The 14,411-nt window shown below is 43.2% G+C and overlaps 1 protein-coding gene across 5 annotated transcripts in view; it reads left to right on the forward strand.

The window, feature by feature from the left end:
* The window catches only part of r3hdm2 (R3H domain containing 2), a 325,172-nt gene that overhangs the window by 101,306 nt on the left and 209,455 nt on the right, over positions 1–14,411 (forward strand). The window contains exon 1 of one of the 5 annotated variants that reach the window (XM_072494031.1): positions 3,749–3,768. The exons of the other annotated variants lie outside the window; for them this stretch is intronic. The gene's annotated coding sequence lies outside the window, so the exon portion shown is untranslated. Of the gene's footprint in view, positions 1–3,748; positions 3,769–14,411 lie in introns of those variants that run through there. 5 annotated transcript variants of the gene reach the window in all.

Here is a 14,411-nt window from a genome sequence, read left to right on the forward strand (position 1 = left end):
AACGGGGTCATATTTTAGAAAGCTTGAAATTTGAAATGTGTTTTCCTTTTTTTAAAAAAAAAAACCCACATAGTGCAGGTCCTTTTAAGTGTTAAGTATGGAGTGGAAGTTAAACACCATTTCACTGCTGGTAGAAAGTTTGTGATCTCTGTTATGCAAAGGTGGAGAGAGCAGACTATGTGGTTTCTGGCACAGCTTAGGGGGGGGAAGTGTTAGACCACAGTTCTGTACTGTATCTCTTAAAGGTTGAAAAGTGAATTTGGAGGAGTCTTGAGATCAGCTCTTGCCTACTCTATCTGTGCATGAAGTGGAGATGCCGGCGTTGGACTGGGGTGGGTATAGTAAGAAGTCTTACAACACCAGGTTAAAGTCCAACAGGTTAGTGATGAAGGAGCTGTGCTCCGAAAGCTAGTGATTTCAATCAAACCTGTTGGACTTGAACCTGGTGTTGTAAGACTGCTTACTCTGTCTGTGCCGACACTGCATCATACAGTTGACTTTTTATTGGACTACCTCTTGATAACTACATCTGTTGAGGGCCATCTTGTATAAAAGTGCTGACCCATCAAAAAAGCAGCTCAGTGCTTTGTCTTGGTGAAGATCCACAGCATGGACATGAGGAACCAGGCTTTGAGCAATGTACTATGTATTTATTTCTAGATCTAAAGGCCTGAATTCCCCAAAATGCTAATTGGGATGCCAACCAATCCTCTTTGTAGGCATGTTGAACAAGGTGCACCTAGGCACCGCTGCCCCTGGTAGGGATGACTATTGGAACTGAGTTGTTTTTGAGCGTTTGAGTAACAGTATCAAATTGCGTGCGCCGGTTATCAGTGTGGTGCTGAAACGGGAAAGTGAAAACAAAATGAAAAATTGCTTATTGTCACAAGTAGGCTTCAAATGAAGTTACTGTGAAAAGTCCCTAGTCGCCACATTCCGGCGCCTGTTCGGGGAGGCTGGTACGGGAATTGAACCGTGCTGCTGGTCTGCTTTCACAGCAAGCGATTTAGCCCTGTGCCAAACAGCCCCTGTCAGTCTCAGTATTTTGCAGTAAAGTTCCAAACCAAACCTTGCTGAAAATCTCTGTAGTTATTCCCCTATTTAGCGAGGAACTGTCTACCAAAACCTTGTGAATTGACAGTGTCCGAGTGACGTTTGAACAATTTGCCTGCAATAAAGATGGCCCTGAACTGATGTAGTATCAAGAAAGAGAGCTTTGGCCAACATCGCTATCTGATGATGGCTGAAAATGAACTGAAGGTGGTCCAGTAAGAAGTCACTCATGTGATGCGCAGTACATGCACACCCACAGTCTTGTTACGGACAGAGCTTCTTGAGTGTTGTGGGAGCTGCACTCATCCAGGCAAGTGGAGAGTATTCCATCACACTCCTGACTTGTACCTTGTAGATGGTGGACAGGCTTTGGGGAGTCAGGAAGGAGGTGAGGATTCCCAGCGTCTGGTATTTATATGGCTGGGTCCAGTTCAGTTTGTGGTCAATGGTAACCCCCCAGGACGTTGATAGTGGGAGATTTAGCGAAAGTAATGCTGTTGAATGTTGAGCGGAAGTGGTTCAACTCTTGTTGGAGATGGCAGTTGTGTGACACAAACGCTACTTCCATAAGAACAGAAGAAATACAAAGAACAAAGAAAAGTACAGCACAGGAACAGGCCCTTCGGCCCTCCAAGCCCGTGCCGACCATGCTGCCCGTCTAAACTACAATCTTCTACACTTCCTGGGTCCGTATCCTTCTATTCCCATCCTATTCATATATTTGTCAAGATGCCCCTTAAATGTCACTATCGTCCCTGCTTCCACCACCTCCGGTAGCGAGTTCCAGGCACCCACTACCTTCTGTGTAAAAACTTGTCTCGTACATCTCCTCTAAACCTTGCCTCTCGCATTTTAAAGCGATGCACCCTAGTAATTGACCCCTCGTCCCTGGGAAAAAGCCTCTGACTATCCACTCTGTCTATGCCCCTCATAATTTTGTAGACCTCTATCAGGTCGCCCCTCCACCTCTGTCATTCTCGTGAGAACAAACCGAGTTTATTCAACCGCTCCTCATAGCTAATGCCCTCCATACCAGGCAACATTCTGGTAAATCTCTTCTGCACACTCTCTAAAGCCTCTACATCCTTCTGGTAGTGTGGCGACCAGAATTGAACACTACACTCCACGTGTGGCCTAACTAAGGTTCTAAAATAGGAGCCGGAGTAAATCACATGGCCCGTCGAGCCTGCTCCACCATTCAGTATGATCATGGGTCTCAACTCGGGTCTCAACTCCCCTTTCCCACCCTCTCCCCACCCATTTATCAACCCCAATCTGAAACTTTCCTGGCCTCCCAACTCTCTCCAGACTTGCGAACATATTCCCTCTTTTACTGAGAAGAGAAAACCCAGTTAAGACGAAGACAAACTCTGCTGGAAAAAAATGTCTTTTTACCAATTCTTGGATATGTAGAAAAAACAAAGACGCAGAGATGGCCTTGGCTGATCTTGATACTAGGTCAGTTTCATTTGGTACACTTTTTTGGTCAACTGTCTGCGATATTAAAAGTGACAGTGCATCTCAAAGAGCACTCCAGTCATGTGTTTTTGATTGGTATCTAAAAGTATCCTTTGCTCCATCTATAATTGGCTAAAATGTATTGAAAGGTTAACTTGTCGATCAGGCCTGTGTTACACAACATTGTCATTTTTTAAATATAGAATTGGTGTTTTTGTCTGAATGAAGAAGTACCTCAAATATGCAGCCATTTGGTTCAGGCGGTAAGCGGCGACATTCATGCTCCAGTCAACTCTCCTCTTACTCTTCCTCACATTGCTTAATTGGATTTGCCTTAAATGCCTCTATGCTATTTGCCTCAACTACTCTGCGATAGGGAGTTTGCTCTTCTCGCTACCCTGCTGAATTGAAGTGCTTTTTGAGAGCGTTACACAATACTGCGGCCTCCAGATAACTTCCCTAGTGAAGTATTTTATTCCTTTATTACCGAGCCCCCAAAATCTGATGTTGCTGTGAGCAGCTGAGTTATGTGATGGGTATGTGCAATGTTAAAAATGCTGACAATCGTTCCCGACTTTCTCCTCTCCTATTCGAGAATGGGGAACGTTTCAGTGTACATGACTGGATGTAATGGGGGAACTCCCTAAGCTGCATTTCCTTTCCCCTTTATATTTCCTTCTCCGTGCTCTTCTATATTTACTGTGACTTGATCTTGAGGGGATGCCATCTTCAGGTCACTTGACACGCTTTGGAATATTAGCAATTTTACAGCGGGTAGTTATTCGAGGAAAAACAATCCAATGGGAAGCTGTTTACCTTCCACAAATGGAAAGGTCTGTGAACAGCGCTCACAGCAGCTGCTGTTCAATTTGAATGAACATTTTTTTTCGCAAGTGCACAGAGAAGGCTCTTCATTGATTTTCAGCAAATCGTCTCTTATGGGCTAAAATAAGCACAGGGAGGAATAGCTGTGCGCCGTGACACTCCTACAAAACGGAACATAGTGTAGCTGTCTCTGTGAAGTGTTCAAGTTTGGCACAGTTCCCGGTGACCCCTCATTCAGCAGCTGGAGGAAGTCTGATTCTGAGCTCCTCGTCAGAACAATTGGCTTGTCATAGCGGCAATGGGGGCTTTCTCAGAGAGGAGGGTTTGATGAACTGGATGTTTGGCTTGTAACGCCGCAGATGACTTGAGCGAGGAAGGCTCCCTTTGTAAGCACAATGTCCATTCCAGTATAAAGCAACAAATACTGCTGTGGTGAGTGGATTACATTTTTTAGAAGCTGTTCTAGTGGTTAATGCAGCTGACACTGGTACGTTCATGAAATTTCTGATGCAGTATATCAAGGCTGTGTTAAATATAGTCTCTATTATGTTTGATCTATCAATCCTGAATGTGTACATTCAGTTGTCAGCCACAATAGAGATTAGCATTTAAAAAGTTGCAGGTTTAAAAATGCACAGAGGTATGTTAGGAGAGGGGAAGATACCTTGTGGCAAGATATTGCATGATTGAATATATTGTACTCCGATTGTCCCTCTCCCTCGTTCACCCTCCCTCCCCCTTCTCTCATCCAATTTTTTTCTCCACGTTTTCAAACTTGGGTCTCTGGACCATTGATCTGCTGGTCATGTCAGACGATTCTTGACTTAGTGTATTCATTTTTAATGAAATGAGTGATCAAATCTGGTACTAAAGCTCTGACTGTTTTTAAAACTGCTCTGAGTGCTCGTTCCTGGTTAAAATGAGTTGATGGAAATTCGTTGGGAGAATTGTGCTCCTTGAGCACCATTAGAGCTTCGCCAATAGGAAGTGGTGAGAAACTGACAAAAGCATGGCACATTAGCATAGGACATAGAATTTACAGTGCAAAAGGATGCCATTTGGCCCATCGAGTCTGCACCGGCCCTTGGAAAGAGCACCCTACCTAAGCCCACACCTCCACCCTATCCCCACACCTCCACCCTATCCCCACACCTCCACCCTATCCCCATAACCCAGTAACCCCACCCCACCTTTTTGGACACTAAGGGACAATTTAACATTGCCAATCCACCTAACCTGCACATCTTTGGACACTAAGGGACAATTTAGCATGGCCAATCCACCTAACCTGCACATCTTTGGACACTAAGGGACAATTTAGCATGGCCAATCCACCTAACCTGCACATCTTTGGACACTAAGGGACAATTTAGCATGGCCAATCCACCTAACCTGCACATCTTTGGACACTAAGGGACAATTTAGCATGGCCAATCCACCTAACCTGTACATCTTTGGATACTAAGGGACAATTTAGCATGGCCAGTCAACCTAACCTGCACATCTTTGGACTGTGGGAGGAAACCGGAGCACCCGGAGGAAACCCACGCAGACACGGGGAGAACGTGCAGACTCCACACCGGAATTGAACCCGGGACCCTGGAGCTGTGAAGCAACAATGCTAACCACTGTGCTACCATGCCGCCCTAATGACTGTCTTTGGACATACAGCTTGTTTCAGATATAAGAAGTCTGGTATGTCGCACCTTTAATGATGCATGATCAGCCATTGTTGTTAAGTAATGGGGTAAGAGACATTGCAATTAGTTGTCTCATTTATGTTAAGTATCCATTAATTGACACTGATATGTAAAGGGACTTCAGGTGGCCTCTGTCAGGTGATGAATAGTGAGAGTTTTGTGCAAAGGCTGTTGGAAGGAAATAAATGTGTGTTTGTGAAAAAGGAACAAGAACTTTAGACTCTTCATATCACAGCAACTAAAATGTCTAACAATTGGTAGCAGGATGGTTGCTGTGTAAATGTGAAGGGTTGAAAGATACAACCTTTCCAGATCAAACCAAGGAGTGAGTGAGAAAAGAACAAAAAAAAGGGATATATGGCTGAACCGAGGATAAAGATGGCTGGGTATGACTATCCTCCCTTATTTTCTGAAAGGGAATCGTACGACCAATGGAGAAGTGCAGTAGTTATGTGGACTAAGGTAACTGCTTTGGGAAAGAGAAAACAAGGTATGGCATTGGCTCTTTCTCTACCATATGGCAGTAAAATCCGAAACAAAGTGCTTTCTGAGCTGGAATTGGAAGAGTTAGACTCAGAAGAAGGTCTGGAGACTTTATTACATTATATGGATAAGATTTATAAGAACGATGACTTGTTAAGTGCGTATGAAGCATGGTCGGATTTTGATAAGCTCCGGAAAATAGAGGATATCTCCATGGAAGACTATGTAATGGAATTTGGCAGGCTACAGAAACACAACCTGGAAATTCCACAGTCTGTGTTGGCCTTTAAATTACTTGACTGTGCTAGAGTGAGCAACATGGATAGGCTCCTGGTTTTGACAGGTGTTCAGTTTACTGATAAGGATACCTTATTCGAACAGATGACAAAAGCTTTACAAAAGTTTCTGGGGAAACATTCGATTCCGATGGCTCTGATGACCCAAATAGGTCAGCCTGCAATAAGGCAGAATATGGAAGATACACTACTAACAGGGTGGCAAAATCGTATGGCTACGAACAGGGCTCAAGACTATAGAAAGAGACCGAGACAAGGAAAGTATGAAGACAGAAATCCAGTTAGAACCTACAATAGGAAGATGAACCCCAGAAATGCACGGGGTATGATAAATCGATGTTTTCGATGTGAACTCAATACCATCTGGTACGCATGTGTTACAGAACTATGAGGACCAATTAACTGATATAGACAGGGTTTCTGTGGAGGAACACAACACTTCTGATGAATTAGAAGAGGCCATTTTTCCGAAAGGGCAACTGCCAAAAGTTGGTACAAAAGTGACATACTTGCCTGAAGGGTCTAGTCAATGGAAGGATGCAACTGTTATTAGTAGAGCAGGGAAGGCCACTGGAAAGTATAAACATTGGTTGAATGTATAGCATTCAGGGGAAGGAGTCAAGACAATAGATTGGGAAAACGAAGATCAAAAACGGAGGGCACAGAAACGCAGTGCCAGTTCAGATAGTACATCGGATAGTGAACAGGTCCGCAGGAAAAGGTCGAGAACTATTGAAAGGACATTCCACAACAGATGGGAAAGATCAAGCAGTAGCAATACAGAACGATATACCAGGCGGGAGAGGGGACGTAAGTTTATCAAGATCTCGGGACATGAGTCAGTCTACGAATACTAATAGGAGTAGAAGCCCACATGCATGTGAGATTTTGGTGGCTTCAAATAAATTAGATGAAAAAGTTATTAAAGAAGCTAAACAGCAAGAATTGCATAGTTGGAGTGAATTTGGGGTATACACTGAAGTACCGGATAGGGGACAAAGAGCTCTATCCCACAGATGGATTTGCACAGAAAAAGTTCTTCCGGGTGGAACTTATAAGGCAAAGGCCAGGCTTGTGGCAAGGGGATTTGAAGAAAACTTAGAAGATCAGGATTTAAGGGTAGATTCACCTGCAGCAGGAAAGGTTATTTTAAAGATCTTCTTGGCTCTATTAGCCACAAAGGCATGGGAATGCAAATCTATAGATATAAAAGCTGCCTTTTTGCAGGGGCATCAGCTCCAGAGAGACCTTTTTCTCCGTCCTCCTAAAGAAGCAGCTAACACAGAAGGGGTATTCTGGAAGTTGAACAATTGTGTATGTGGATTAAATGATGCATCTAGAGTCTGGTATTTTTCGGTAAGGTCAGTTTTGTTAAAGTTAGGCTGTTGCCAGTTGAAAGCAGATCCTGCAATGTTTTACTGGCACTATGAAGGAAATCTTTCTGGCATTTTTATTATGCATGTCGATGATTTTTTGTGGGGTGGGACTAGTGATTTTGAAGCTTTTGTGATCTCTGGTTTGAGGAAAGAATTCAGGGTTGGAAGTCAGGCTTCCGGTGCATTTAAATATATTGGACTGGAGGTTGGACAGACTAAGTTAGGGGCAACTTTACGTCAGCAATCTTATTTGGAAAGCATCAGCCCAATAGCAATTAGTCGTGGCCAAGTTTTACAAAAAGACGCAATGGTTTCAAAGATAGAAAAAGAGCAACTGCGAAGTTTAATTGGGCAACTGAATTGCTACGATAGACAGACTAGACCGGACGTGAGTTTTGATGTCTTAGAGTTGAATACAAAAATGAATGATCCCAAAGTGGAAGACATAATAAGAGCAAATAAAGCGTTGGCCAAACTAAAAATGCAGGAGTGTGTTTTGAAGTTCCCAGTTTTAGGTGACCGTAGGCACTTGAAACTCATAGTTTATAGTGATGCATCCTACGCAAATTTATGTGATGGGGTTTCAAGGTTTTATAATTTTTGTTTTGGGGAACAATGGTAAATGTTGCCCACTTGTGTGGGGAAACAAAGAAAATAAGGAGAGTGGTAAAACGCACTTTGGCTGCTGAGACGTTAAGCCTTGTAGAGGCGGTGGAAATGGCCTTTTATATAAGTATGATATTGACAGAAATTTTGGGATTAGGGGATTTGGGTAATATACCTATTGACTGTCACATTGACAATAAATCCCTGTGGGAAAATGCACTCTACAGAAAGTGTCAATGAAAAGAGGTTACGGATAGACATCGCAAGTTTGTAGCAGATGTTGGACAGAGGGGAAATAACAAAAATTAAATGGGTCGACAGGAGCTATCAACTGTCAGACTGTTTTACGAAAAGAGGAGCGAGTTCACAAACTTTTGGATATTGTTAATGAAGGGCGCGTGTTTCTGTGACTGTTTTTTTTTTCTTTCTCGTCCAAACAAAAAAAAGGGGGGGGGGAAATCATGTGTGTGTTTTTGAGTTTCTTGAAATTTTGTTTTCACCTAATTATTATTTTGTTCTCCAAGGAAGGGGAGACTGTTAAGTAATGGGTTAAGAGACATTGCAATTAGTTGTCTCATTTATGTTAAGTATCCATTAATTGACACTGATATGTAAAGGGGCTTCAGGTGGCCTCTGCCAGGTGATGTATCGTGAGAGTTTTGTGCAAAGGCTGTTGGAAGGAAATAAATGTGTGTTTGTGAAAAAGGAACAGAACTTTAGACTCTTCATATCACAGCAACTAAAACGTCTAACAATTGTTGGGGAAGAATGGAGACTCAAAGGAAAAACATGTACTGTCATTGCAACAAAAAAAAAAGTATATTTTGTCTTGGGGTTCATTTAAAATAATGGGAGCTTCCCAGTACCATCTGTGCAAAGGAGATATTGTCCTTTTGCTGTAAGCTGATCCTTCGAAAATCGGTGAGTCTCCATTGGGAGACTGCCTGTGTAGTTCAATTTTGTAATTTTCAACTGTATTATATTCTAGAATTAAAATTGTTTTTTCACATTTAGGTTTTTGATGCATTTTAGCATACTGGATACTGAATAAGCAACAGTTAAGATGCACAAATTGGCATTTAGTTTTAAATGTGACACAAATATGCTTATTATTGGGATCACTTGTAAGATACCAACAAATGGTGCTTTACATTTTGAGATTTTGCAAGTTATTTCATTTGATGTTCCACCACATATTAGAAATATTTGAGAATCCATCCGGGCCTATTGTTTTCCCTTTTAAATACAATATTAGGAGAGCAAGGCTGACTACAGCTGTGGGTCATCAGACTTCTGTTTTTAGTGTTTCTGATTTATAGATGAGTGCAACGCTGTAGCAATAGGGTGGTGTTAATATACTGCGGTACAAGAAAAGTAGAACGTGCGCTTTTTAATTGTGTAAGCAATCCAAACTGTGGCTTATTTTAAAATTGAAGAATAATTTTGGAGTACCCTGCATTGTTTAGTCTTCCTGTTGTATTGTTTCTCCTGACATCTCTGTTTTTGCAATCGTCCCAGCAACGTTAATTGTGTAACCGTAAATGGTGACATCCAACGCTGCAGATTTGAAGTTATGAGACAATTGCACCATGGAGCCTTGTGTCCATGGAGTGCTTTGTCATTTCACAAGCGCCTGAGGAACTGAAGCATCTTACCAGATGGTAGGATCACCATCTCAACTATTACCATCTGGCCTGGTAATGTGGGGAACACTGAGCCTTGTGGGTGAAGTGGCACTTTATAATAATCACTTATTGTCACAAGTCGGCTTCAATGAAGTTACTGTGAAAAGCCCCTAGTCGCCACATTCCGGCACCTATTCGGGGGGGGGGGGGGGGGGGGCGGTACGGGAATTGAACCCGCGCTGCTGGCATTGTTCTGCGTTACAAGCCAGCTGTTTAGCCCTCTGTGCTAAACCATATTTCCACACATTTGTGAAATCATTACGCACAACCGTGGCATGTTCAACATCGGACTGTGGGACGTTGGTCAGGTCTATTTATTTAACCTTTTCAGGAGTGTGAGAGTTGCATTATTACATTTGGAATTGGAATATTGTCCGTAGCTGCCTGCAGCAAAATCGCATGCCGTTTTGGTTAAGCTTTGTTCAAACAAGCTTGAAGAAGTGTAGTTGAGTCTTGTTCACAAAAATAAGTCTCGCCTTATAATACGAGTGCGAGTGAGTTGTCCTGCTGCCCTGGGTTGTCTTTTCTTGCGTAAAGCAGGTGACAGCAAGGCAGGACAATGAATGAAGAAAGTGAGTGGCAGAATTATTTATTTATGTGTTACAGGCATCTCAATGAACAAATATTAAGTGAGGGAAAATTCCAACTATTAGCTTTGATTCGGACCTTCTGTGAGGTAGCATTGAATGTTATTCCTGGTAGCCAGTGGCACTTGAGGATTGTGTTCTGACATGCACTGAATAATTAATTGTTTCGGAATTCAACTTTTTTTCCCCTCAAAAGTCGTTTCTAAATGCTCATTGAGCACAATGGAAATGGCGACATTTGATTCTTTCTGATCTTTCATATCAGGACAGGAGAAATCCCTGCAACTGGTTAATTTCACTGCCTACAGTGTTGCTGCAAAGACGAGAGTCTGATTGGCCAATGAGCAGGAAGCTACCTAGTGGAGCATGGCAGTGAAACCCCTGTCTAAATCCGTTGTTATTTTTAGAAAGTGATGGCGTATTGTTTTAAGGGAAGCACCTCCTAACTGTGAGCTCTTGCATCGTCAACATTTTAATATTCTTCTCAATGGGTTTTTGCCCTGTAAGGATTGCAAAAGCATTGCTTTGCATAAAGCATAAATGTTTTGGTGAAATTTGAAGTTTATTCATCAAAGATTATGAATGGAGGAGTATTCTAAGGTGCAGTGTATTTTTGAACTCCCGCATTTATTGTAGCTATCACAGAAAATGGGTTTTGTACAGATTTTATATGGAAAGGAGATCTTAATTTTATAATTAAATTATATTAAATTCTTACATTAAATTGTAATGGTTAAAAGGCTTAAATATTCAAATGATTTGATCGGCTTCTCGATCTGCTTTTGTTGTTGAAGTAATTGCTGTTTTCTGGGGGTGGAATGTTGTTATGGAGGGCAGCTTTGAAATATTACCTTGCCGACTCCACTCTCTTATTGTCCAACCACGTCACATCAGCAGGCTTTCTCCCCTGAGTTAAAGCATCCCACGCTGCCCTGAGGGATTGCTGCTGATTCATTCTTTTACTTGCATTTTATTCTGTTCGCCTGAAATCTTAAATGAGTGCAAGAGCCAGCACTGAGTGGAGAGAGTGAAAGCCAGATGACCACAGAGAATGGGAGGGGAAAGGGAGCAGGAAGGGATAGCGAACGGATGTTTCAGACAAATTGTGTCACCTTTGCTAAGCTGTGTACCAAGATCTGGTTTCCAAATTATACCTGCGTGACTATGTTAAAAGATTCTCAGTGGTTTAGTACAATTGTTCAGTGCAATTTTGAGACATTGAGTCATGTCACACCATGTGCATGTATTGGTATATATGATAAAAATGTCTGTCGTACTGACACAGACAGATGCATGCAATTACAGACCCTTTAATGGACCTCCACATTCCTGCTGCAGTCTCAGTATGTGCCTGTGATTTGTCTGATCTTTGATTTCAGAGTTGTGGTTGGTGTATGTTTCATTTTGAATTCAGTTAAGTTAGGATTATATATTTGCCCATTTCTGCCTGCCGTTTTTTCATTCACTTTCCCTTTCTTATGGAAGACAGTTGTTTCTTGTTGTGCGTCCTAGAGCCCAATGTCAGGTCTGCATGGCTTTCTACAGTGCGGGCAAGGATGGGGTGTCTGATTTTGGTGGGACTGCCGAGTGTCTCCAGCTTGCCGTTTATCCCCAGATGGCTTCTCAGGTAGTTTAGTTTTTGTGCGTTTTTGCCCCAGCACATGCTGGATGTGGCATGTTTTCTGAGGTTCACCTTCACAGAGTCCTTGAGCATTAATCTCCACCTACCTCGCAGCCCAAGGTTAAGTTGTGAACACATGACCACCTTAGGGATTTTATCGTCAGTCACATGCACTACATGTCTACTCCAGAGGGATCAATAACCAAGGGGCGTAAATTTAAGGTTTAGAGGGACTGTGAGGAGTCTGGAACTCGCTGCCTAAAAGGGTGGTGGAGGCAGAGACCCTCATAACATTTAAGACGTATTTAGATGCCAAGGCATACAAGGCTATGGACCAAATGCTAGAAAATGGGATTGGAATAGTTAGGTGGTTTTGACCGGCGCAGACACGATGGGCTGAAGAGCCTTTTCTGTGCTATAGACGTCTGTGGCTCCATCTGAGCTGGGGTCTGATGTTGCATCCTTCAATTCCATAAGACACAGGAGCAGAATTAGGCCACTCGGCCCATCGAGTCTGCTCCGCCATTCAATCATGGCTGATATTTTCTCATCCCCATTCTCCTGCCTTCTCCCCATAACCCCTGATCCCCTTATTAATCAAGAACCTATCCATCTCTGTCTTAAAGACACTCCGTGATTGGCCTCCACAGCCTTCTGCGGCAAAGAGTTCCACAGATTCACCACCCTCTGGCTGAAGAAATTCCTCCTCATCTCTGTTTTAAAGATCGTCCCTGAGATGGTGTCCTCTGGTTCTAGTTTTTCCTGCAAGTGGAAACATCCTCTCCATGTCCACTCTCCATGCCTTGCAGTGTCCATGAGATCCCCCCTCATCCTTCTAAACTCCCAACGAGTACAGACCCAGAATCCTCAACCATTCCTCATACGACAAGCTCTTCATTCCAGGTCATTCCAGGGATCATTCTTGTGAACCTCCTCTGGACCCTTTCCAAGGCCAGCACATCCTTCCTTAGATACGGGGCCCAAAACTGCTCACAATACTCCAAATGGGGTCTGGGGTCTGACCAGAGCTTTATACAGCCTCAGAAGTACATCCCTGGTCTTGTATCCTAGCCCCCTCGCTAATTCCAGACATTAGTGCTCTTTGAAATACCTCTGTGTTGGGCACTGTCCTCCCATTGGGTGCCCATGTTGATGTTTCCAATGCATCGAGGAACCTGTCCCAACTGCTTAATTGGCAGCCCATGTCTCGCAGACACACAGGAGGGTGGTAGGTATTGCTCCAGCTTTGTACGCAGCATGTTTTGTTGTAAGTTTGATACTTTAATTCCTCCACAGCCTTTTACATAAACAGGCACTTGCTGAGCTTGTTCTGTCACTTCTAGCTGCCACCTCAAACCACAAATATAACCAAGTGATTGATCAAGGTAAGCCAGTGGATTTGTAAAACTGAAGTACTAGTGAGAGTATGAGCTGCCTCCAAAATGGTCACATACCTTTACTAGCAGGGCCCTGGGAAGGTGGATCAGAAACCATACACTCATAGGCTTACCTTGATCAATCACTTGGTTATATTTGTGGTTTGAGGTGGCAGATAACATTGACAGAACATGCTCAAAATAGGCCCCATCTGTTTGCTGCACACAATGTTCTGGTCACGTTTGAATCCACTTGTGTGATATTTTTAACGTAATTTTTTTAAATGGTTACATCCTTTCCAAATTGACAGAGCAAAATACTTCGAATGCTGCAAATCTGGAATAAAAACAGAAAATGCTGGAAAATCTGAGCAGGTCTGGCAACATCTGTGGAGGGAGAGAAACCGAGTTAATGTTTCGAGTCTGGATGACTCTTGAAGACTCTCTCCACAGATGCTGCCAAACCTGCTGAGTTTATGCAGCATTTTTCTCTTTATTATTGATTTTTTTTTTTGGTGAAAGGCGTTAGGGAGGTGCCAGAAAGTGGGGCTCTGACTCTATATTCCTAACTACCCTGGACACCTTGGATCTCTTTATGGAAATCAGAAAGACTAACATTTATTTAGTGCTTTATGATGTTAGGCAGACAGTCCCTCAGGATCGGGATAACTTGCTTCTACTCCAGGTTGATGGGCTCTGAAATAGCTGACAAGTCCAATATGTGATCTGCAGGTTCTGTCGCATGCAGGGCAGGTGTTGTTTGAAGGGTTGGGGCGACTGATTTTTCGGGAGATTTTTGAACTCCGTCAGCTGCTTTGACTTTTGTCTCTAAGTTCCTGACAACGTCTCGATGCCTTCGCTGTCTCCCATGAGTCGATGACCATGTTTGACCTCTTCAAGGCTGCTTTGAGGACATCCCTCGGGTGTTTCCGCTGTCCTCCTGAGAGTTTCCTTGCTGTGACCGAGTTCCAAGTCGAGCAGTTGCTTCGGGAGTCTGGTGTCGGGCCTATAGACATGCCCTGCCCAGTGATGCGCACCTCCACGCTGGACAAGTTGATTTGGGAGAGAATGCTGCTGTTGGACCACCTTTCCTGCCACCTGGAGGATCTTCTCTAGTGCGCTGAGGTGTCTGCTGTAGGTTGCTATAGGAATGTGGGAATCACCACTGCCTGGTGAACCATGACATGGAGCTTAGGTTTGACATCTTGGTCCTCGCAACCCCTTTTCCTCAGGTCAGTTGAAGGCTGAGCTGGCACATTGGAGGCGGTGATGAATTCTGTCATCTATGCCGTCACCGAGAGAAGGAACCCAAGATGTGGAAAATGGTCCAGATTTTCCAGAATCT

This window comes from Scyliorhinus torazame, chromosome X (genome assembly GCF_047496885.1).
Source record: "Scyliorhinus torazame isolate Kashiwa2021f chromosome X, sScyTor2.1, whole genome shotgun sequence".
Taxonomy (NCBI): domain Eukaryota; kingdom Metazoa; phylum Chordata; class Chondrichthyes; order Carcharhiniformes; family Scyliorhinidae; genus Scyliorhinus; species Scyliorhinus torazame.